The sequence below is a fragment of the Mirounga leonina genome, unplaced genomic scaffold (assembly GCF_011800145.1).
Source record: "Mirounga leonina isolate KUSES-001 unplaced genomic scaffold, KU_Mleo_1.0 Mir_357, whole genome shotgun sequence".
In the NCBI taxonomy this organism is placed as follows: domain Eukaryota; kingdom Metazoa; phylum Chordata; class Mammalia; order Carnivora; family Phocidae; genus Mirounga; species Mirounga leonina.
Window position 1 is genome coordinate 5,220,301 of NW_023270702.1, and position 24,475 is coordinate 5,244,775.

Here is a 24,475-nt window from a genome sequence, read left to right on the forward strand (position 1 = left end):
CCAACCCACCTCCCCTCTGGTAACCATCAGTTCTCTATAATTAAGAATCTATTTCTTGATTTGTCTCTCTCTCTTTCTCTCTCTTATTTTTTCCCTTTTGCATGTTTGTTTTGTTTCTTAAATTTCCCATATGAGTGAAGTTTTCCTTTTATTTTTATTATAAAAATTTCACATATACACATATACACATTGCTCAGATTCAACATTTCTTACATTTTCCTACATTTGTTTATTCCCTTTTCTTTCTTTTGAAGTATTTTGAAGGAAATTCCAGATAATATGCCATACGATAGTACATACATCTAAGAAATACAGCATTCTAAGTAATTGCCATGTCATTAGCACACCTAATAAAAATTAACAAAAATTCCTTGATCCTTTAATAACCAGTACATAATTGTTTTCCCCTAATTGTTTAAAGTATTGTTTGAAAAAAAACATTTTTATAGTTAGGTTTTTAGTTATATAATTGTATTTTTCATTGCTAGAAATTATATTTTTCATTGCTAGAAATTATATTTGGGTTGTTTGTTTTTATGATGACCTTTTCCTTGCTCATGTTTCAGTTTTCATAATTTTTTTAAGCATAGTTATTTTATATTCTGTGTCTGTTATATAATAGCTGATGTCCATAGAGATCTAATTTTGGTGTTTGTTTTTTCTGTTGACTTCATTCTTGGTGTCTTATTTCCCTATTAGTTTTGTAATTATATATTTTGAATTCATTTAGGGGCATCTGTGGGAATCTTGTGGGGCCTGGGTTAGAAGTAAATTTCAATAGAAAGGATTTATATTTACTTGTGCCAGGCATCTTGAAGTACTAGATCTTAAGATCAGTTAACATTATGTTTTCAGCTTGAGATTCCTTTAACCTTTTCATTTGGAGCTGAGGTTTAAACAGACAAGTTACCTTTTATCATCTTCCTTTGCTATTGAGTAGGACTTTTTTTTGTAATGCATCTTTTCATGGGGGAATATAGCTTTTCAAGGTTTCTACTTTCGTGTAGTGATAATAGTTTCAGGTTTCCACAATGCTAGGGATCCAGGACTAGCCTCTCTTCTTTTCTTGCTATTAAAGCTCAGATCCCTATTAGCAAATACTCTCCTGGCAGCTGGTGTCAGTTCAAGATTATTACACTACTTTTTAGTTCCTTTCCCCTTTGTTTAGGCCCTATGGAGTTCCCTTACTCTCAGAAATCCATTGAGACAGGCGAAGGATGATTGTTAAGTTTTATATAGCATTTTAGGTGTTTTTAGGTGGAGAACATTTTCATTACTCAATGTTCCACTTCTTTAATTGTTCACTTATTCTTTAGTTTTATACCAAGCCAAATATAACTTTTGATTTCCAGATGCTCTTTGAAATTGTTTGCCTGCCTTTTTCATGTTCTTCTCCTCTGTGATGCTTCCTAAGTATTGTCTATATCTCACTAATCAATTCTAGTCTTTCCATCAAGGAAATAATTTAGGATTTTTTCCAGAATGGAATAAGATTTTTATTGGGCAATTAAGAACTGTGCCTCACAGATGTTTTATAAAAATTAAATTCATTTTTTGGTCTTTGTTAAGTATATGAAACATAGTCACTAATGAATTTGTTAATGTTTAATTTTAAATATTTTCTGACATTTTGAAAATTTTAGGTGTTTGTTTTTATTGTCCTTGCAATTGGACTGTTTGTTTTTTTTTTAAAGATTTTATTTATTTATTTGAGAGAGAGAGAGAATGAGAGAGAGAGAAAGCACATGAGAGGGGGAAGGGTCAGAGGGAGAAGCAGACTCCCTGACAAGCAGGGAGCCTGATGCGGGACTCCATCCAGGGACTCCAAGATCATGACCTGAGCCGAAGGCAGTCACTTAACCAACTGAGCCACCCAGGCGCCTGCAATTGGACTGTTTTGTGTACTCTGGTTATGGTACATTTTGGACAGGTTAAAACTATAGTAAATGAAAATCAGATTTTCATTAATATTTATATTTACAAAAAATTAGTACAAAGATTTGTAAGTGCCACATGTTTTGCTTTACTCATAATTAATTTACTATGAAGCCAAAATAATATTTTCATTTATTAATTGAGCTATCAATTACATCTGCTACCAACTCAGAGATCTAACATTAAGCATTCATGTCTGGTCGTTTTACTGGTTAGAACTGCATATCTAACAGAGTTCATGGAATATATTACTCATTATATCTCTTTAATTGGATCACCTAGTTTTCATAAATATTATGACAAACAAGGAGCTATAACAACAGAGCTACATGATTTATTTACATTTCATTCTCTGTTCTTAAAAGGTTTATATAGTCTGTGTTAAACTAAGGCAGAATTGTTGCATTTTAGATGTTCTGTTTTCAGTGCTGGCAATTTCAGTATTGCACGGTAATAGGATCGCTGTGAAATGAAATTATTATACATATGGGTGTGGAGGTCACTGTGAAAGTGTTCTCATGATTTGTGTTCTGGTATTTTTAGAAGAGATTGAATAGTAATAAGATTTTATTGGTACTAGGTTCATTTGGATGTCACAAAGGCTGACTCCTTATGTGGAAGCCATTGAGTTACCTCAAGATTATGGTCCATATAATAAGAATCATTCTCTTTACTAACAAAGGCTATATTGATCCTCACGATGGAGGCTTATTTCTTAAGCTTGTCTAATCTCCCAACCTCTGTTATTACCCATTTCTCTCCCCACATCCTATATACTATTCCCTGAACTTTTCAGTTTCCCTCATATGTCCTATGTCTATTATTTCCATGCCTTCACTTTTATTTTGCCTCCAGCCTTAAATATTCTTCTTTCCACTTCCCATCCTATTGAAATTATACCCATCTTTGAAAGATCAGCTCAAATGCTGCTTCTTCATTAAGCCTTCTGCATGTGCTCTGGAGTCAGCCTGCCTGAGTTTCATACCTGGACTACTATACTAACTGCTAGAACATCTATGGCCAGATTCTCAATTTCTCTGTGCCTCAATTGCCTCATCTGTAAAATGGGGATAAAATAGTATACACCTTAATGATATTGTTGGTACATTCAATGAATTAATATATAAAGTACTTAGTACAATATATCAGACAGAATTAGTCACTCCCTCTCAACATTCCTTAGTACTTTCTTACACTTCATTTTTGGTACTTACGGTATGCTTCTCTTCCACTATAATTATTTATATGCATGCTTTCCTTCTCTAGTGGACTGTGAGCTCTTTGAGTATAGAATAGGTACACAGTAGTTTTTTTATTAAATTCATTTGAATTGAGACTATAGGTCCTTTGAGTTAAATTTCCAAATTTCTGCTTAAACCAGCAATTTTGAATTCTTTTGTCTCATACAGATTTAATTTACATCATCATTATTACTATTATTACTACTACTACTACTACTATTCTATTCTATTTTATGGACTGTTTGGGAATAAGTTGCAAACATTATGCTACTTTACCTCTAAGAACTAAACTGTCCGCTTTATGAACAAAGACACTTTCTTAGTCCTTTTCTCTTAGTCATTGTACAATTATCAAAACAGGCTATGCAATTCACTATGAACTATTATCTAATCTGCAGTCCAGTTGATTGTAGTACATTTAATTGTCATGTCACTTTAGTCTCCTTTCATGTGAAATAGTTTCTTAGCCTTTGTTTATCTTTCAACATGGACTGTTCTGAAGAATTCAGGCCAGTTTTTTGTCAAACGTTTCTCAATTTCAATTTGTCTCGTTTCCTCATGCTTCAGTTCAAGTTATGCATTTTGGCAGGAACACCACCTAAATGAAGCTGTGGCCTTCTCAGTGCATTATAGCAGAAGGCACCTTACATCAGTTTGGGCCCAGTGATGTTAACTTTAATCATTTGGTTAAGGTGGTATCTGCCAGGTGTCCCTACTGTAATGTTACTGTTTTGCTCTGTTGAATTAATAAGTATTTTGTGGGGAGATATTTGAGACTACATAATGTCTTGTTTTCAAAATTTCACTCACTAGTTTACATTCATTTGATGCTTCTTGCCTGTGATAGTAACAGAATGGTGACTTTTCAGCTCCATCAGTCTTCCATATGTATTAGTTGCCATGCTAATGTAAGAACGTTTTTCCCATCTATCATCTATGTATCTCTTCTCAGTATTGACTCAGGAATTATTTTATTAAATAAGTTATAATCCATCACTGTTGTTATTTATTTCAGTACTCAAGTTGTCCCAGGTTGTGAGTCTCTTCAAGCTGGCTCCTGATCCTTTGGAAATGGCCTTATCATTCTATGACCACTTCCTTAAATTCTAGAGAAAAAAAAACTATTACAGGTTCATTTTGTCATTTCCCTGCCTCAGTTCTAGAGTCAGCTGTTTCTCCAAGGAGCTCTGGTTCCCTTTAGTAGAGATTAGCATTTAGAAACTAAAATTTGGGCACAAGGTGTGCTTATTGCTAATGGAGTGTTATTGGTTCTAGCTCCTCTCAGCAGAGAGATGTGCATATAGATAGATCTATGAGGAAATAGATGTATGTACACACACGTACATAATCACATCACTGTCTACTGCTCTATTTGCTCTGTTATACGTCTGTATTAAAAAATGGTGAGATGGGCACCTGGGTGGCTCAGTCAGTTAAGCGTCTGCCTTCAGCTCAGGTCATGATCCCAGGGTCCTGGGATTGAACCCTGCATTGGGCTCCCTGCTCAGCAGGGGTCTGCTTCGCCCTCTCCCTCTGTGCTCTCTCTCAAGTAAATAAATCTTAAAAAAAATAAAAACCAATGTTTTTTTTAAAAAATGTTGAGATTATACTGATATCTCTAATTCCAGTCCTAATCCGCAAAATTCTTCCTAGTTTTTCCAAATTCAATGTCTATACCTATATCAACCTTTCTCAACAGTAAAAATGATAGCTCACAATATCATCTATTTATTTGCTCATTTGGTAAGTCCAACCATAACTGAATAGTAATTTGAGAATTGTTATATCCATATCTCTATGAAGAATATACCTACTCAGTTGAATTCCAGATTGAGTTATTTTCATTTTTGAGTGTATATGGTCAAAGTTCTTGTACAGATAGTTGTAATTAAATGGTTCTATATAAGATGAATTATACAAAAGTAAGGAATGAAAGGTTTAAGTTAGTATTAATCATATGCCCTGATAGAAAATCTTCAACCAACAGTCTCCTACTGCATCATATATATCATATAATATCCATGATATATATATACATATATATTATACAAAAGTGAGGAAAGAAAGGTTTAGGTTAGTATTAATCATATGCCCTGATAGAAAATCTTCAAACAACAGTCTCCTACTGTATTATATATACATAAAATATATTATACTATATTATATATTATATTTGTATATATATTATTATATTATTACTTTTGACCTCAATAACTGTATGATTTTCTAATCTAATGAACTAGGATAAATACTTGTGAGCCTGAGGAGTCCTTTTCTTAAGTCCAGAGACACTTCTGTTCTTGCCTTCTGAATTTTTGCCCTCTGAGTATGGAAGAGGGAATGATATAAGACTTAGAACAGAGCTGCCCTAAGCCACTCCATGCAGTATTTCCCCATAGCCATTTTTATTCTCCGGTAGTTTTTAGGTGAGTGGTTCCTATATTAGGAATTGCTCCTAGCCTAGAATAACCGTATCAATCATATGAAGGGAGGAGACTCAGAGTTATGACTTTATAGAAGATAAAGGCAACAAAACGATAGTTGTTTCAGTTACATTCTGTTTCATTTTTATATTCAAAATTACATTGTCTTAGAAATATGAATCAATTAGGTATACCCAATTGGTTTTGCTGTTGAGCTACATGAGAGCATCATCTCCTAGGGAGACTGATGTGGAGGTAGTTCATAAAAACCTTAAACATTACCACCCATTCACCTTCCCATCCCCCACCACCCAGTTTAGAGTATATACTTACCAGTTTGAGATAAAAGAAAAAAACTAATGGCAGAGTTTTACTAGAAGGATATAGTAAGTTCTCATCTTTCTAGAGGGCTTTAAACCCTGTAGATTTTATTTGCTTGGGATAGACATGTGTGAATTCTTAGAACAAGAGTTATAAACTGGTATATTCCAGATCCTTTTATATAAATCATTGATTGAATTTATGTTTCTAAGAGAATATATAATTTTTCAATCCTAGTGGATCTTAGTACCAAGATCATTCTTTCTACCAACATTCATATATATAATATATATTACAAGTATATTTAAATATACTTATATATTTACATATTTTATATATATGATTATATTTATATAGAGCATACATACGATATTATATATAGCATATGTAGTGTATAGTATATTATATATAGTATTATATAGTAATATATTTACATATTGTTTAATATATTTATTATATATTTATATACTTATGTATGTAATATATGCATAATACATAATATAATTATTTAATAATACTATAGCAAATGATAATAATAAAATTTTATAATTATATATGGCATATATAATTATATATAATATAAATATATATATATAAATATAGATGACTACGATTTTAAATTTTACGATGATATCCAATTTTATGTAAATATGGGTGGGTTTTTTTTCCCACTTAATTTCTGTAAAATATTTGGGGTTGAAAACAATGAATTGATCCATGACATTGAGAAAATATATAAAATGAGATAGTGATATATGATATAACTAGTAAAAACTGGCCTCAATGCAGTCTGGGCTATCACCCCCACCCTCTTGTTGGATGCTTTTACAAGCCAACAGGATCACTTTTCCTTTATTCTTCTAGTGGAAGTATTTGGATAAGCAAGGGAAGAGTGTGGTCAAGGTCTTTGGAGAGGGTTGGATCCAAAGTAGAGAAAGGAAGGACTAAACAGCCTTTGCCCCTATCAGTGATTCTTAACAAGGTTCTTAAGAACCCCAAGGGACATGGTAAATAGCATTGTTTATTGCTATTTTTGCTGGATGGCCAGGGAAGCGCAAAGTTTACCATAACAAAGAATTGTCTCACCCACAGTATAAGTAGTGCCCTTCTTTGGGGAATCTAAAACATAAAAGCTTGTTTGGGAGCCTCTAAGCAAGGTATATAAAGAAACTTCATTGTCCTTAAACCATTGCTTTTCAAACTAGGACATCCATCAACATCATTTGGAAAGCTTATTAAAACAAGTTCCTGGGCCCTAACCTACAGTTTGTCATTCAGGTCTCAGATGGGGCCCTAGAATTTGCATTTCTAAGAAGTATCGTACTAATGCTAGTTCTGTTGCTTTGGGGATCACGCTGTGAAGTAATTACCATTGGTAACTGATTTAGTATGTGCATTTGGCTGCCACCAAAATAAGATGAACAACAAGGTTAAAGCTTTCTAAAATTTTTCTTTACAAACTAAAAAATTATGTTTTTGCTTTAGCATGTATTATATCATACACAAGAGCTTGTGCAGACCTCTGAACCATTTGGTAACTATGAAACCTTCTACTTTTAAGTCAAGTATACTAAATTATAGTAGCAAATGTAAGTGAAAGTAGAAGTATCTTATAATGTACATAGAAATAACTGTCTTTTAAGAAATTGTTTTCTGAAATATTAATCTTAGATTTTTATATTTTCCACTTCACCACACTAGATAAGACATAATTAGCATATTTTTTTCTGACTTTAAAAAAAATTACTCTCCAGGGAGACAATATAAGGATATATTTCTCCCAACATTTTTTGTTTATATTGAACAGTTTTAGATTATAAGGCTATTACATTTTGAACTTTTTGGCATTTAAGATACTAAAGCACACCAAGAGAATGAGATCAAAGGTTTGAGTTTTTTTCTCTTTTCTGGGAAAAAAATTTCCTAACATAAATGTTTTTCATTTTCCTAAGTTATATTTATCTGTGAAATCCAAAACCTGACCATATTTGACTCAGAACCATACAAATTTATAACTATGTTCTCTTCTTTCAAGGGTAAGGTTCTCAACAGGCATTTTGGTGCTTTACCAAAAGTAATACGACTTTTATTTAAACTGCAATTTAATCTGAAACTAAAAGCCTCTAAAAGATAGTATATACAAATATAGACAGAATTTATATTAGTTTAAAATATAACAAGGTTGCAAAGAACAAGTTTGTTATTTGCTTAGTAGTACTTTTTTGAATGAGTGCCAAACACTAATATACAGGTGTAGAGATCGAGATAGAGATATAAATCACATATGTATTATAAGTTACATAGTATGAATGTGAATGACATAGAGCAAACCATGTGTTAAATTCATCTCCTTTTTTTTTTAAGATTTATTTATTTTAGAGAGAGGGGTGCAGAGGGAGAAACTCTGAGGCAGACTCCCCACTGAGCGTAGAGCCCCATGCAGTACTTGATCTCACAATCCTGAGATCATGACCTGAGCGGAAACCAAGAGTTGGATGCTTAACTGACTGAGCCATCCAGGGGCCCCCGTCTCCTTTTCTAATATAAAATTAGAGAAGTCAGCTAGAGTAAGAGCAGAAGTAATTAAAGTGGGAGAGGTGGGTAAAATTTTATTAGGTAAATTCTTCCAATTATTATAGCATTAGACATTTCTTATATAAAAATGTTAGTCTTTTATGGAATAGTAATTAAATATACTTGGTAATCATGAGAGGTAGTACTGATGGTAGAAATATTTTTGTATAAGTTTTAATGAGTAAACATGTGAATTTTTTAATTGAAAAAAAAGGTACTATGTCATAATCATTATTGGAAAGAAAAGCAACATGAAGTGGAGAAATAGGGGCACCTGGGTGGCTCAGTTAGTTAAGCGTCCAACTCTTGATCTCAGTTCAAGTCTTGATCTCAGTTCAAGTCTTGATCTTGGAAGGGATGAGGTGGCTGGGTGATGGACACTGGGGAGGGTATTTGCTATGGTGAGCACTGTGAATTGTGTAAGACTGATGAATCACAGACCTGTACCCCTGAAGCAAATAATACTTTATATGTTAATAAAAATAAAAAATTAAATTAAATTAAAAATGTTTGCTCTGCCAAAGACTGTTAAAAGCATAAAACAAGCTGAAGACTAGAAGAAAATATTTGCAACTACAAATATAAACTAATCTGAGACAGAACTTGGATTTGGAATACATAAAGAACTCTCAAAACTCGACAGTAAAAAGCAAACAAAAAATTCTTTTTTTAGAAAATTAGAAAATAGGCAAAAGAGATGAACAGACATTTTACCAAAGAGAATATGCAGTTGGCACATATGCACATGAGATATCATTATACACATATCAGAATGGTTAAAGTAAAAAAAAAGTAATAGCACCATATGTTGAGGAGAGAGTAGAGAAACAATCACTCAAGCATTGCTGGTAGAAATGTAAAATGGTACAACCCCTCTGGAAAATAGTTTGGCACTTTCTTATAAAACTACATATACAGTTATCACAAAACTCAGCAATTACACTGTTGGGCATTTATCCCAAAGAAATGAAAACTTGTATTCATACAAACACCTGCATATGAATATTCATAGCAACTTTATTCTTAATAGCCCCAAACTGGAAACAACCCAAGTGTTCTTCAGTGGGTGGATGATTAAACAAATTCCAATGAGTCCATGCTATAGAATATCACTCAGCAATAGAAGGGGATAGACTATCAGTACCTGTAGCAACCTGGATGAATTTCAAGGACATTATGATTAATGAAAAAGCTGGTCTCGAAGGCACTTATTTAACATTCTCAACATGATAAACCTGGGGAAATGAAGAATAGATCAATGGTTGATATGGAACAGGGATTGACATGGAACAGTGCTGCTACCTCTAAAGGAAGTTCCCTTATGATAAGGTGGTTATATCAATGTATACATTGGATCAAATTTCATCAAACTGTGCATACACCCACAAATGAACGCATGTGAAAACTGAGCAAGGTCTGTAGTTAACAGTATTGTAATAGCAATAATTTTCTAGTTTTGATATTATACTACAATTATATAAGATGTCACCATTGGGGAAGCTGGGTGAAATGTTCACAGGACTCTCTGCATTATTTTTGCAACTTCCTGTGAGTCTATAATTATTTTAAAATAAAAAGTTAAAAATATAATTTAAGTAAAAATACTGGAAAAGGTCAAGAAACAAAGAATAGTGAAATATTTCTCAGCTCATCCTTTTCAAAAATATTTATCAGAAAACTTCTGGAGATCATTTATAAATCAAATGACAGTTTGATAAACTGTCTCAAACTACAAAGGCTCAAACTACAAAGACATCTTGATGTATTTCCTTTCTAATGAATAGCAAGGCAATGCTAATATACACCGATAAACATTGACTTTTACTTTGACAGTCCATTTCACAGGTTGCTATTCTCAAGCTCCCAGAAAAATGGAGAAAGCCAAATTAACATAGCATAATTTGAGTTTCTTTATATCAACATTGCTTCAAAATAGTGATTAGTATGGTCTAGGAATATCTCACATATTAATCCTGGCTGAGTTTGCACTAGGGCTCCTGCCCTGCCACCAGAAACTTCATGGTCCCTGGAGGATGTCTTCTTGTCATCTATGTTATAGTGATATGGGTGTTACCTTCATGAGAAGTAGAGAAAGTTCTTTCACTGAAAGCTTAGCAGTGTCCAATTTCAAATATACATTTGCATTTCAAAGTACTGAAAAATGGGACTGAGTATTTTGTTTTGACTGTCAAAATGGTTGAGTGAGTAAGTTTATTTTGAACTTTAAATCAGTTCAGGCACGTGTGGAAATGACACAGTTGTATAACATTGTACTACTAACTAAATCGTCTGGAACCACTTTGTATAAACAAGGCCTGAAAAAGAGTAGCAGGATTAAATTCAAGTTTTATGACTTCAACATCCTCAACAAAAATAAGTAAGTACAGGGCCAGTACCTACCATAGAGGTAGCAATTCTTAAGCTAGGGTAACAGATAAAATGTGTTCATAGCTTTGGTACCTTAAATCCACATAGCAGCCAGCTCACTGTTTGTTTGTTTGTTTTACCTCTTTTTTTTTCTTTTTATGTTTTTAAGCCATGAAACTGGATTGTCTTCTTAGGAAAACACAGTGTTTTTTGTTTGTTTGTTTTCCAGTACTTAATTGTGGCATGTGATTAAAGAAAAAAAGTTAAAAAGTATTTTTTTCTCTTGGAATTAGATTTGCTGTAATTCTTCCCAGTATTATGTTATGCTTTGTTCTATTCTCTAGGGTTAGACTTCAAGAACCCTATTTATAGATCATGTTTTTAAGTGCTTTGCAAACAGACCCCATAATGACTGATTACCAAGAAAGGCTTCAATGGCCAGTTTATTTAGGGTGGATTACTTAGAATCTTCTAAGAGTGTTGCTTTTTAAAATAAAAGTATATGACATGAAGAGGTATCTGGATGATTAAACAAATTTATCTGAATTTAATTTGATTAGGTTATATGTAGAGTATAAAAATTACTTAGAAACTTTTTTGTCTGTATACAAATGAACAAATTGAGAATTTATTGAACAATCAAGGAGATTTGTGTCCATTCCTGACTCCACTAAGTCATTTATAATAGCACTAGGCAAGTTTGAAAGCTATCATGGCTTGTTTTAGGAATATTATAAATTCACTAATCAGAAACCTCAAATTATCTATTCGAGTGAATAGTTAAAAATTACTATGTTTCAGAGATTGAATTACTTCAAAAGGTTGAAATAGGATTTATGTGAAAAATAAAATACTTATTTCTGGAAATCAGTACCCAGCAAGAGTTCTAATCTCTTCAGTTTATGTTGAAATGTAGTTGGAGTGGGACCATTGTAATTCAGGAAGAGCTTTCTGGTAAACAGATCTTCAACACTGTCCTAGTCCTGCTGTGTTTCCAACAGCACCTGGGTTCTCTTAGGGCTGGAGAGGTGTACCCACTTCAAGAGAAGACTTTCCTAAGAATTTCCTTCAGTTTTTTCTTTTAGAGTTTTTCCAGTGATCACTGATAGTGGGTACTGTAATGACAGGCTTTGATATTTTAGAACAAGGCAGATTTGGAAACTTTGCAGGAATTTTTCATTAGTTATTAATGGGTAAATTTTCAATAAATACCCATTTTAAGTGGAGCAAAACTATATTGTTGGTGTCATCCAGAAGCAATAAAGAATAGGGAAGAATCTTTGCCGTAAAACAAAGATATCTGCAATATTTTGTTTCAGTGTTTTACATCATTTCTAATGAAGACAAATGAACAAGCAACACAAAACACTTGCAGAGTTATTTGCGGTCATATGTAAACTATACTCTAAAAGTACTGACAACTTCTGTTTATAATTAAGGCAAAATTAGCTCTGTATTAATACTATCATGTACATTTGCAAAAAGGTATTTCCACATAAAACTTAGCTCCTGGATTGCCTTTCCAGACTTCATTTGACTATTTCACACTAAGTAACTTAGTTTTTAAGCTTAAAAATTCTTAATATTGCTTAGCTTTCAAGAATAATGTTTTGAAAAGTATAAATGTTTATAATCTCATTTAAGAGAGGGAAAACTAATGTTGTGGATCCTTATTTTTCTGCTGATAGAAATTAATTCTTATTATTCATTTCAGATTAAATTGGCATTCTCTGTGCTAGTCCCAGATATTTATGATTATAATCAGCTCGATGACACAATGAGCTATTTTTTTCTGCACTTTGAACCAACTCCTCTCAGCATTCAAATTTTCTCATTATTTTTATTTAATTAGGCCTAACTCACATTGGAGAGATACCTGAAGCAAGGTGATTTCCCTAATAGCTATGCAATCACAATAGCTCACAAACTTTGCAATAATATAATTATTCAAGATTGAATCATCAGAATTAAAAAAAGTTTTCCTTAACTATAGGACAAAAGTGTGGTCATAAATAGAAAACTATCATCATTTAAATGGCATCAGTATGTAGTATTAGTAATCAATAGTATAATGTTTCTAGATGTGAATTCTATGTACTTATTTGTGGAAAATTATTAAATTAATTTTTATATGGAAACCAGTGACTGACTACATTAGAAATTTGGCTGTATTCTATACATATAAGTGCAAAGTTTTATGCTTCCTAAAACAAAAAATACCTAGGAATTTTTGCATGTGATTACATAGCAATATTTTATAAAACCAGGGTAAAGTCACTTCCCAGGACAACTCCTCGTCTTTTTTTTTTTTTAAGATTTATTTATTTATTTGAGAGAGAGAGGGAGCACGTGAGTGGGGGAGGGGCAGAGGGAAAGAGAAACTCAAGCAGACTCCTCACTGAGTGCGGAGTCCGACTGAAGGCTGGATCTCAGAACCTTGAGATCACGACCTGATCTGAAACCAAGAGTCAGATGCTTAACTGACTGCACCACCCAGGTGCCCCTGGACAACTCCTTATCTTAAAAACAAATTATTTTATATGATGGTTTTACTCTGACTTGTCTATTGCAGTGAGAAAACTATTTTTGTGGCAATGTGCACATTTAGCAAACTAGACATGAGAAACTATTTGTGGGTTTTTTTGAGGGGGAAGGATTAGATAGAGCCAAGTCATCTTCTTTTTTTTTTTTAAACAACGTTATTGACTAAATACTTCCATGCCCTTGGGGACATATTCATACTTAATTTCTTTCAGCAGAACAGGGAAAGAAAAGAAAACCAAGCTGCCAAAGGCAGTATTAAAGAAAATGACTTAGAAAATTGTTTTTAGGCATGCCTATCTGCTTTCATCTAATCTAGATGGTTTACTGTAAAATTGGGTAATTGTTGGATTAATCGGACTATGATCTAAATAAAAAGATGTTTTAAATTATTTTCTTTGTTTATAAGTGCTTTTGATAAGTTTCTTTCAAGTGACCTTAAAACTCATTAAAAGTAATATTCAAATTTACACAGCTACTTTTCATTAGTTATTAGGTTCTGGTTAACTTCTTGTTAACTTCTAACTCCTTGATCACGCCTTTTTTTTTTTTTTAGAGAGAGAGAGAGAATGGGGGAGGGGCAGAGGGAGACAGAGAGAGAGAGAATCTTAAGGCTGGGCATGGAGCCTGACATGGGCTTGATCTCATGACCCTGAGATCTGTGACCTGAGCGGAAATCAAGAGTCAGATGCTAAACCAACTGAACCAGCCAGGCACCCCCCCTTGATCACACTTCTTAAAAAGTGATTGTATGAGTCAGATTCCCAATAGGAAAAGATGGCACATTCAAATTGGGATCATTTAGGGAGAATTTATATGTAGAGAGATTAATTACCAAGTTATAGGTAGGGTATCCTGGACCATAAAGAGAAAGGGCAGAAACCCTTGGTTAGAAGCTGCAGAGCTGTTTCTACCTCTAGGCCTGGAGAGGAAGCAGAGGAGAAAAAGTCAATTTTACTATTTAAATAGCAAAGTCTTTTTTAAATGCCAGCCTGTCTCCATTGTGTTAATGGAGCCCAAGTAAGTTTTAGTTGTGTTTGTTTACTGAGAGAGAATAACATACCCCTAGAAGGCAGCTTGAAGGTAATTCAAGTGAACCCCACTTAAAAGGTGAAGTTTGAGTCAAGGACCAATTGTCTCCTGGTTAAACTGGAGGGTTAAACTATGGCAGTTGTTTTTAGTTTGAGTAAAGAAGGAGAGTCCCTTGCCAGCTGCTGTGTCCCTCAAATAGACTGAGCTCCTTGAGGGCACAGGGCAGGTATTCGTGTTTAAAACTCCTATGCCTAGCTGAGTGATCAGCACGAAGAAGACTGAGACGTAAGGAATACTTGAGTGAAATAATGAATTGTGGGGAGGAAGAGGCAGTTGGAGTTGAAAATACATTGCTGAATGTCCTCAGAGGAAGAAAATGATAAAGAAAAAGTCCCATACAGCAAGCTGCTTGGAGAGGGGCAATAACCTTCAGGCAAGAGACAGAGGCAGCCTCGGGTGACTGTAGTGGTGAGAGCCAGAGGAAAATAGCCTGCTCTTTTTCTCCTTTACCATTACCATCTATCTGATCTGCGATGGCTTCTACTGACCAAACCCATCCAGATTGACAAGAGGGCAAGGAAGTCTGTTGATGTAGCCCACTCAGGTCAACCTCCAGGGCAGAGAGCTGGTTGAATTGGGAGGGGCAAACCTAAGATATCTGGCAGAGTAATTATGAAAATTCACTAGAGAGACACTAGAGATCATCTAGAATGAGGACATGTGAGCCTCAGGGAGGGATTAAGCAACATACATTGTGTGACACACAGTCACTGTCGTGACACATTGTCAGTCAGCTGAGTCCACAACTCCAGCTCTGCATCCACTTTGCTCCGTAATTATGCCACACTCACCTCTTACAGAATGTGTGAAGTTATACCAGTTTGTATTGTTATCTTAGCAAAATTAATAAGATTTGAAATTTATTAACCTGGGGGGGTGGGGTTTGTCCCTATTAGAAGAAATGTTTTAGAATAGTATTTCATCCCACAAAACTTATTTCAGTCCATACTATAATTTCCTGAAAATTACTTTCAAGGGCCAAACATGTTATAGAAAATTGCTGTTTAATGTGATTTGTCTTAAATCTTACAGTTGTGAGGGTAAGGTAAAAAGAGGAATTATAATAACTCTGACTATTGGAGTCTTTGCCAAAGAGGCTTAAAATTGGAACTCATTTTATTAAAATTGGAAGGAATAAAACTCTTAATATATTAAGAATTTCCATTCCCAAGATGAATTCTACTCTTCATTGTTGGAATATGGTTACTTTAACATTTTCAGCTGTTTTCTTGCCTTATTCTTTTCACTATTCTTTTACTACCATCTGGTCATATTATACCAAGTAATTTCTCACTTGTTGAATGCACTTGTGTTATACCAGACATAAGGGTTGGAGATTATGGAACATCTCTTCAAGCTCTGCTCACATTCTGGAAATGCTTGATCACAATGCTCATTCTGAAATTAAAGATCTTGCTCATGAACAGTAAGTTTTGTGCATGTCTCAGGCAAATGGTCTCCTTGCATTCCAGGTCTCTTCCTCCTTTCTCATAGAGCTTGAGTGGTTAGCAATTATGAGTAAACTCTTAAACCAAAAATAGTTACATTTATGTAGCTTACTGCTAAGGTCTTTTTATATCTGTATCAAGGAGTATAAATGGTTAATGTCAGCTGAGCTTTTCTGCTGCATGCATCTGTGATTATAATATTTAATTGAAAATACTGCATGTACCCAATTTATTTCACAAAGAAATACATTCTCTTGATTTTGTACTAGTGAGAAGCCCTTGTTAGGTTTGAATGCCTATAGAAAAAAAAGGTTCCAGTCAAAAAAAGAAAAAGACTATTTAAATATAAATGCAACATGGGGTGCCTGGGTGGCTCAGTCCTTAAGTGTCTGCCTTCGGCTCAGGTCCTGATCCCAGGGTCCTGGGATCAAGCCCCGCATCAGGCTCCCTGCTCAGCGGGAAGCCTGCTTCTCCCTCTCCCAATGCTTGTGTTCCCCCTCTCTCTCTCTCTCTCTGTCAAATAAAGAAAACAAAAATCTTAAAAAATATATAAATGCAACATTTCTCTTTATTAGAAAACTATAATTAGTGAAAGAATATCCTAGCTTTGTAAATACTTTTACTGAATCTTTCAACATTTCTGTTTATTTATTTTTAATTTTTTTAAAAAGATTTTATTTATTTGAGAGAGAGAGCACGAGCAGGGTGGGAGGGGCAGAGGGAGAGGGAGAAACAGACTCCCCAGTGAGCAGGGAGCCCAACACAGGGCTCGATCCAAGGACCCTGGGATCATGTCCTGAGCCGAAGGCAGGCCCTTAACCAACTGAGCCACCCAGGTACCCCTCTTTCAACATTTCTGTTCATAGTTTCCTTTTATCAGGCAGTGTGATAAAACTTGTCACTTATTGTCAGAACATGTTAAAGAATTCAGCTTTTTGTGTTTGCTGTTAAAAAATGAATTTTAAAAATTTGAAGCATGATACAATCATCCACTAAGATAACTGCTAATTTTTAATGATTCCATAATATTTCACTAAGTACACTGAATATATTTTGCTTGATTATCTGCAGTTGAATATAACTTGTTCTCAACTATCACACTACAGATAGCACTGCAATGAAAATATCCTACACATGGCTTTTCCTATTATTTGAATCATCTACCGGAAGTGAGTTGATAGAATCAAAGGATGTGAACATTTTTGTTGCTTGTGATACATATTGTTAATAGATTTCCGAAAGGGTTTTAACTAGTTTATGTTAACCATCAGCAGTGTTCGGGAGTCCCTGGTTCACTCCCACCTTCATTGGCATTAGTTCATCAATTTTTTTTTTTTTTGTAATTTTTTTGGGCTGATAGGGATAACTTTCATTTTGCATTATTTTATCACAAGGTTGAATATATGCATTTATTTTGCTTAATACCTGTTGTCAATTTTCTTGTCAATCTGAAAGGGAGTTCTTTAATAAAATAAATACATTTATCTTTATTTGCTAAAGATATTTCTCTCAGGATATTGTTTGCCTTTTTAATTTTAATTAGCAACATGTTTTTCTTAAAGGTGAGAAATGCCACAGGTTTTGTGTTTTAGTTCCATTTTGTATAGAGAACACTGTAGTAGAAGTGGGCAGTTTCTGTAGGTTCTTAAGAGTGTGACAGTCTCAGGCTAAACAATAGCTTAGAACCTGTAAGTTCTAGTTCTAGAAGTCACCTAGCAATGTGAGATCATAACTCAAGACATTTTTTAAGCTGCAAGTTATTTTATTAATTTCTTAATTTGTTCTACCTTAACTATTTAAATAGCAAAGTCTTTTTTAAATGCCAGCCTGTCTCCATTGTGTTAATGGTAGCCCAAGTAAGTTTTAGTTGTGTTTGTTTATTGAGAGAGAATAACATACCTCTAGAAGGCAGCCGGAAGGTAATTCAAGTGAACCCCACTTAAAAGGTGAAGTTTGAGTCAAGGACCAATTGTCTCCTGGTTAAACTGGAGGGTTAAACTATGGCAGTTGTTTTTAGTTTGAGTAAAGAAGGAGAGTCCCTTGCCAGCTGCTGTGTCCCTCAAATAGACTGAGCTCCTTGAGGGCACAGGGCAGGTATTCGTGTTTATAACTCCTATGCCTAGCTGAGTGATCAGCACGAAGAAGACTGAGACGTAAGGAATACTTGAGTGAAATAATGAATTGTGGGGAGGAAGAGGCAGTTGGAGTTGAAAATACATTACTGAATGTCCTCAGAGGAAGAAAATGATAAATTAAAATTCTGAGATCTGATTTTTTAAAAAGCGTTACTGAAAGTAACAACAATGTCTGCAAATACTTATCTGGACTCAGAACAGAAATGGAATTTTTTTTTTCCATTATCACTCATGTTTTTTAATGGAATGGTTAGTGAAATGAAATACATTAATTCATCAAAACCAGTGTTTTGAGGTAACGCAGTCTTACAGTTGTGTCCCCAACCAACAGAGCATGATAGTTTTTGCACATCCTCCTCAGTGGGCTGTCTCACTGGGCCTGGGAAGCTGTGCTGAGATAGGAAACCTGTGTGTTCTCTACCTTCACAGTATGAAGGAGACTAGTTCAGCAAACTGTGTTATGCAACCTAGTAACTTAGTTAATAGCACAAACATTTTGCTAAGATTTGAAAAAAAGAAAAGTAAAAGTAAAAAAAAAAGAAGAGAAACAAGGGAGAATTCAGGTACAAAATTACAGTGAATTCTATGTCAGTGAGGGCTCCCTCAAAAGATAATAGCCTCCTATTATTGAACTTGGAGAGTCTGCTTCAACAGCAGGGTTTCCTATTTGGAAGCCCATAGGAGAAGATAACTCCAATAAATAAATCTATATTGTTCTGTAATAAATGCCTTCTAGAACTTTCTTTTTAAGGAAATCAGATTTAAAAGCATTATTTTTTCTTAATCCCTTATTTTCTATGAGGCTTTGATCTTACCAGCTAGGTTTTGCCAACCATATTACATTTTAGAAACATAATTTCTGTGGTTGTTAAGAGATTAATGCATTGGAAAGACTGAAACAGTAGGTATTGTAAAAGACCAGAAAGGAAGGATATTGATTTTTTGGTTGGAAAAGATTTCAAGCAGGTTGAGCAGATCTTGAATTTGGCCTTGAAACAGAGTAAACTTTAGATTAAAAAAAGAAGAATGTAAAGGATTGTAGTGAAAGACAACAGCATTAACAAGACTAGGGGGACAGGTGTGGAAAGGGAATTTCAAGTGAATGTCAGATAACTAGTTTTATGAAGTAATGACAAGTAATGAATTAGTTGGTAAGGTGGGATCAGCGCATTGAGAACCTTTAATGTCATAATCTATGCTTTTTTGTTTTTCTATAACAAAGAGCAAGTTTTGTAGGGGTTTTTTTTGGGTGTGGCAGGCGGGAGGGGCAGAGGTGTTAAGGATATGGTTTTCTTTTGATTTCAAAAACATTTTCCATTGTTTCAGAACTCTTCATAAGGACAGATGACAACTAACGATTTTATATATACCTTTATACATTTACATGTTCTTTCCTAAAAAGTGAACTTTCTGGAGAGAACAGAGGCATTGGTACTGATATAATCTATTAATTTTCTGACCCTAAGAGCCACTCTAGAATATGAGTAACAGAGACCAGTCAGTGCTTCTCTATTAAAATAGCAGAATAGGGCACCTGGGTGGCTCAGTCGTTAGGCGTCTGCCATCGGCTCGGGTCATGGTCCCGGGGTCCTGGGATCGAGCCCCACATCAGGCTCCCTGCTCAGCGGGGAGTCTGCTTCTCCCTCTCCCACTCCCCCTGCTTGTGTTCCCTCTCTCACTGTTTCTCTCTCTGTCAGATAAATAAAATCTTAAAAAATAAAAAATAAAATAGCAGAATAGATCACCTTTCCTTGAGAGAAGACCTGTGTTACAAAGCAGTGTTTGTCTGACTTCTTGATTCTGCAGACTTTTATTTGACTCTGCTTGTCTTTCACCAAAGGGCTGCAGCCTTTTTTATGGACCTCTCTTTGACCACCATTTTGTTCAGTATATAACAAAAACCTGGTATTTTAATGCAGCTGGTTTATTTTGTCATTTGCTTCTGGAATGTAGCAATGTAGGCATACATCACGGAAAGAAACTTGACCAAAAGCACATGGAGAAAATTCCACCTGTTACTTTTGTCAAGGGTTCATTATCCTCTTTGCATGATTGAAAATCAAAGTCACTTTTTGTGTCTGTGTGCTTTACACCCTCAGTTAAACCTGCTTGAATTTCAGAATTCTATTTCTGGAATTGCTCTTTATTTGCACATTACTGACAGACCTCATTTACTCGTGTCAGGAGGGTTTGGGAGGAACTCACATCAAGAGTTTAAGAATGTGCCTCTAAATTATACATATAACCTCAGTCAGTGTATTTACTATATTTATATATAAAGTATTTACTTATATATGTGTTTATTAGCAATGAAAAAGTGCAACAAGTTTTATAGAAGAATAAACTATTGATGTTTCAAAAAGAAAAAATAAGCAAATTTTTAATATCTTTTTAAAGATATGCTGCTGTTGCATATCCAACTCAGGGAGGGATTGAGTACTGGGTACCCCAGCCCCACTCTCTCTGAGGGAGAAAATACCCCAGAGGTTCTGAGTAAGACAGCAACATGTTCGTTTGCTTTGTTGTCAGATTGGAAAAGTCTTCGCCTTCAGTCCCTGAGGCCAGATTTCAGGTGTTTTCCCAAATGAACTTCTCATATGGAAAATAGTCAGTCCTCCCCTGAAAAATTTTTATCACCTAATAAATGATTCAGATTGATACTGTCAGCACTAGGGTGGGCAGCTGGCTGAAAGGGGCATATGAGTGGCAGTTCATAGCAATAGGTTCTGTATTTTGGCTGTCAAGCTGAGATCCTAGATAAATGTGTTCTAACTCACTTAGGTTACCACCCCCCCCTGCTTTTTAAGGATATTCTTAGCATTTACTTATACCATGCCAAACTATAGTTTATTTAGAGTTAGCTGCTTTTTCTAGGGCAATTAACACATCAGATTAAAAGGGATCAACACTGAAACAGATGGAAAATGATTCCTGAGTGGGTAGGTCCAAGTGGATGCAGTTTCGTACCTGACCTGACTAATATGTCTGACCTATTACTTCAAGGAATGTAGTAGCAGGTGTTGATATTTTTCCAGACATCAGTGTGGTCATGTTTGGTAGGATATGCTTAGTGCAGTGTGAAATTGACATTTGGGAGCTCCAGGTTGCCATTTACAGTGACTGGTTTCTATTGTTGAACTTTTTGCTTTTTTTACTTACAGGCCCACATAAGCTTTTAAAAATTGATTCTCAGTTTTAAATTGGTTCACACCTTTATTTCAGATGAGATTGTTTGCATTTGCCTGAGTATCTTTATTTTTTAATGTAATATCTGTTGAGGAATACTTTCACTCTTTCCTGCATGTTTCTAAGTAAAAAGAAATTTTACATTTTGAAAGATCCATTAGTCAAGTTAGCTGTTTTCAATTAAGAATAGGCTTAATTCATCCCAGAGAAATACGGTCTCTTTCATTTAAAAAAGTATTATAAAGTTAAACGAGTTTAAGAATAATTATTTGCTGAATATCTAGCATGTCAACTCCCTTGTTACATAATGAACAAAACAAACATAGGGACCAACTTCAAAATGTTGGTACCTTATCAAGCCTGTCACAATTTCTTCTTTTATTGTAGAAGCCCCCTCAACTTGGAAATTTCACATAAGCAGATCAGAATTTAAGAGTACAGAGGATATTAAGATTCCTCCTAAAAATTTGTTTTATATGAAGCCCTTCATTGTTAGTCACCATAAAAGACGTCCCTATAAGGATGAAGCAAAACAGAAATAAGGAAAAGGGAATAATTATACTTAAGAATTTGAGTTGAACATTTTTCTTCTCAGTTAGCACTTATTAAAACTTTTTAACTTAATTTATAAAATTATAAAATTTAATTTAATTAATTTATAAAATACTCTGTGTGCAAGACACTGTCTTAATATTATCTCGTATAAACCACATAACAACTGAGTGCTGTATTATTATCCCCAATCTACAGATGAAGAAATTTAGGTACAAAGAAATTAGGTTATTTGCAAAAGATACCACAGCTAGCAAAATGCAGAGCTGGGATTTAAAGCCAGATTGTGATTTAAAGCATGGCCTCTGGAGCCAGACTGTCTTAACCAGGTACTCTATGCTGCTCTTCTGTGTTTGTAAGTAAGAGATTGCATACCACTTTTCAGTGTTCTCCTATATCATGCATTTTATCACGCTTTGCCAAAGTCACTATTATAAACATAACATGGTTATTTTGATATTATTAGAAATATGAAGGACATATCTGCGATGTACCAGAGAATTATACATTGCATTAAAATTTAGAATCAAAGTTGCACTTTTCTGAGTTTTCTGACCACATTTCTCCCATTCCCAACAATTCAAAGATTTTTATATTGAATCAGAAATACTTGTTTAGTAATAATTTGATTTTTCCTCAGAGCTAGTTGTGACCCTATCACTTCCACGGTCACTGATAAAGACATCTTAGAATCATTATTGGCCAAAAAAAGAAGCCTTCACATATTTACAGTTTCAGTTTGCATTTGGCTGCTTTCTTTCTTACATATACTCTTTAGTATCTAATCACTGAAAAAACTTTTTCTCTAGAAGTGATAAAAATTAAAAGGGTGGGTTATAATGAAAATAAAACTAGGACAGGAACTCACATCAAGAGTTTAAGAATGTGCCTCTAAATTATACATATAACCTCAGTCAGTGTATTTACTATATTTATATATAAAGTATTTACTTATATATGTGTTATTAGCAATGAAAAAGTGCAACAAGTTTTATAGAAGAATAAACTATTGATGTTTCAAAAAGAAAAAAAAGCAAATTTTTAATATCTTTAAAAGACTTATGCTGCTGTTGCATATCCAACTCAGATGTGCTAAATGTAATCTTGTACAACTGCTAATTTATACTGTAGAACATCTCTCCAGTTGATAATTCTTATTTTAAACTGTGTAATAATTTGTTCATTTGTGAGTGGTTATAACAGGGTTAGAGAAAGATGTGTTTATACTTAGTGTTATAAGTGTCCTTAAGCTGCCATAACAAAATACCGCAGACTGGGTGGCTTTAATAACATTTATGTTCTCACATTTCTGGAGGCTAGAAGTCCAAGATCAAGGTACAAGAAGGGTTGGTTTCTGGCGAGGCTTCCGTTCCTGGTGTGTAGACAGCCTCCTCACCGTGTTTACACAGTGTCTCTTCCTCTTCTGATATGGACACCAGTCCTATCAGATTAGAGCCCCACTTTATGAGCTTATTTAACCTTAACTACTATTTAAAGGCCCTATCTCCAAGTATAGTCATATGGGAGTCAAGCCTTCAGCATATGCATTTTGAGAGGATACAATTCAAAATAACATGTAACATCAGTAGGGTGGGTGATCTGCCAGGTTCTACTAATCATATTTCTTAATTTTAGCATATTTTTCTTTAACTTAGCCCACTGAAATTGTGAGGTGTTTTGTAATCATCTCATATCTTTTAGATTTAGGGAAGGGGTATACTTTTGTGGTAGCTTTCAAAAATTTTTAAACTTGACCTACATATAGAAATATTGTCCAGGGGGCACCTAGGTGGCTCAGTTGGTTAAGCATCCAACTCTTGGTTTCAGCTCAGGTCATGATCTCGCGGTTGTGAGATCTAGCCCCACATCGGGCTCTGTGTTCAGTGCAGAGTCTGCTTCAGATTCTCTCTGCCTCTCCCTCTCACTCACTCTCTCTCTCTCAAATAAATAAATACAATCGTTAAAAACAAATAGATTGCCCAGCACAAACCAATTCACATGCACCCGCAATTACATATACGCATGTACTATATAACCGAAAAAAGAGTTTGTTACAAATCTCACCCTCTTATAAGCACTGCACCCTGATATTTTCTATTCTTTTCCATCCTTATATTCTGTTCTCTCATTTATTTTTTTTTTAAATAGTGGTCATGACCCACTCAATTGTTATGACCCACTAAATTGACTTATGGGTTGCTACCGAAAATTTGAAAAACTATATAAGAAGTAAAAACTCTTGTGTGACCAGTATTCTCTCAAATGGTGGCATGTTGTTGAGTGTGCATTCCTAGTAACTTACTTAGCATATAACTACATAGTATATATATATTTTTAAAGGATTTTATTTATTTATTTGAAAGAGAGAGAATGAGAGACAGAGAGCATGAGAAGAAGGAAGGTCAGAGGGAGAAGCAGACTCCCTGCTGAGCAGGGAGCCCGATGTGGGACTCGATCCCAGGACTCCAGGATCATGACCTGAGCCGAAGGCAGTCGCTTAACCAACTGAGCCACCCAGGCGCCCTACATAGTATATTTTTAACAGAGAGTTTGGCTATGCCATTGTTGATCTCTCCCAAGTACCCAGTGGCTAGAAGAATTCACTAGAAAGTATAACCTTTCTTTTAGAGGGTAACCTAGTTTCTTCCAAATCTTCAAAT

At 34.6% G+C, this 24,475-nt stretch overlaps 1 protein-coding gene across 1 annotated transcript in view; it reads left to right on the top strand.

The window, feature by feature from the left end:
• Positions 1-24,475, top strand: part of GSTCD (glutathione S-transferase C-terminal domain containing) — a 128,586-nt gene that overhangs the window by 23,415 nt on the left and 80,696 nt on the right. The gene's annotated exons all lie outside the window — the stretch shown is intronic.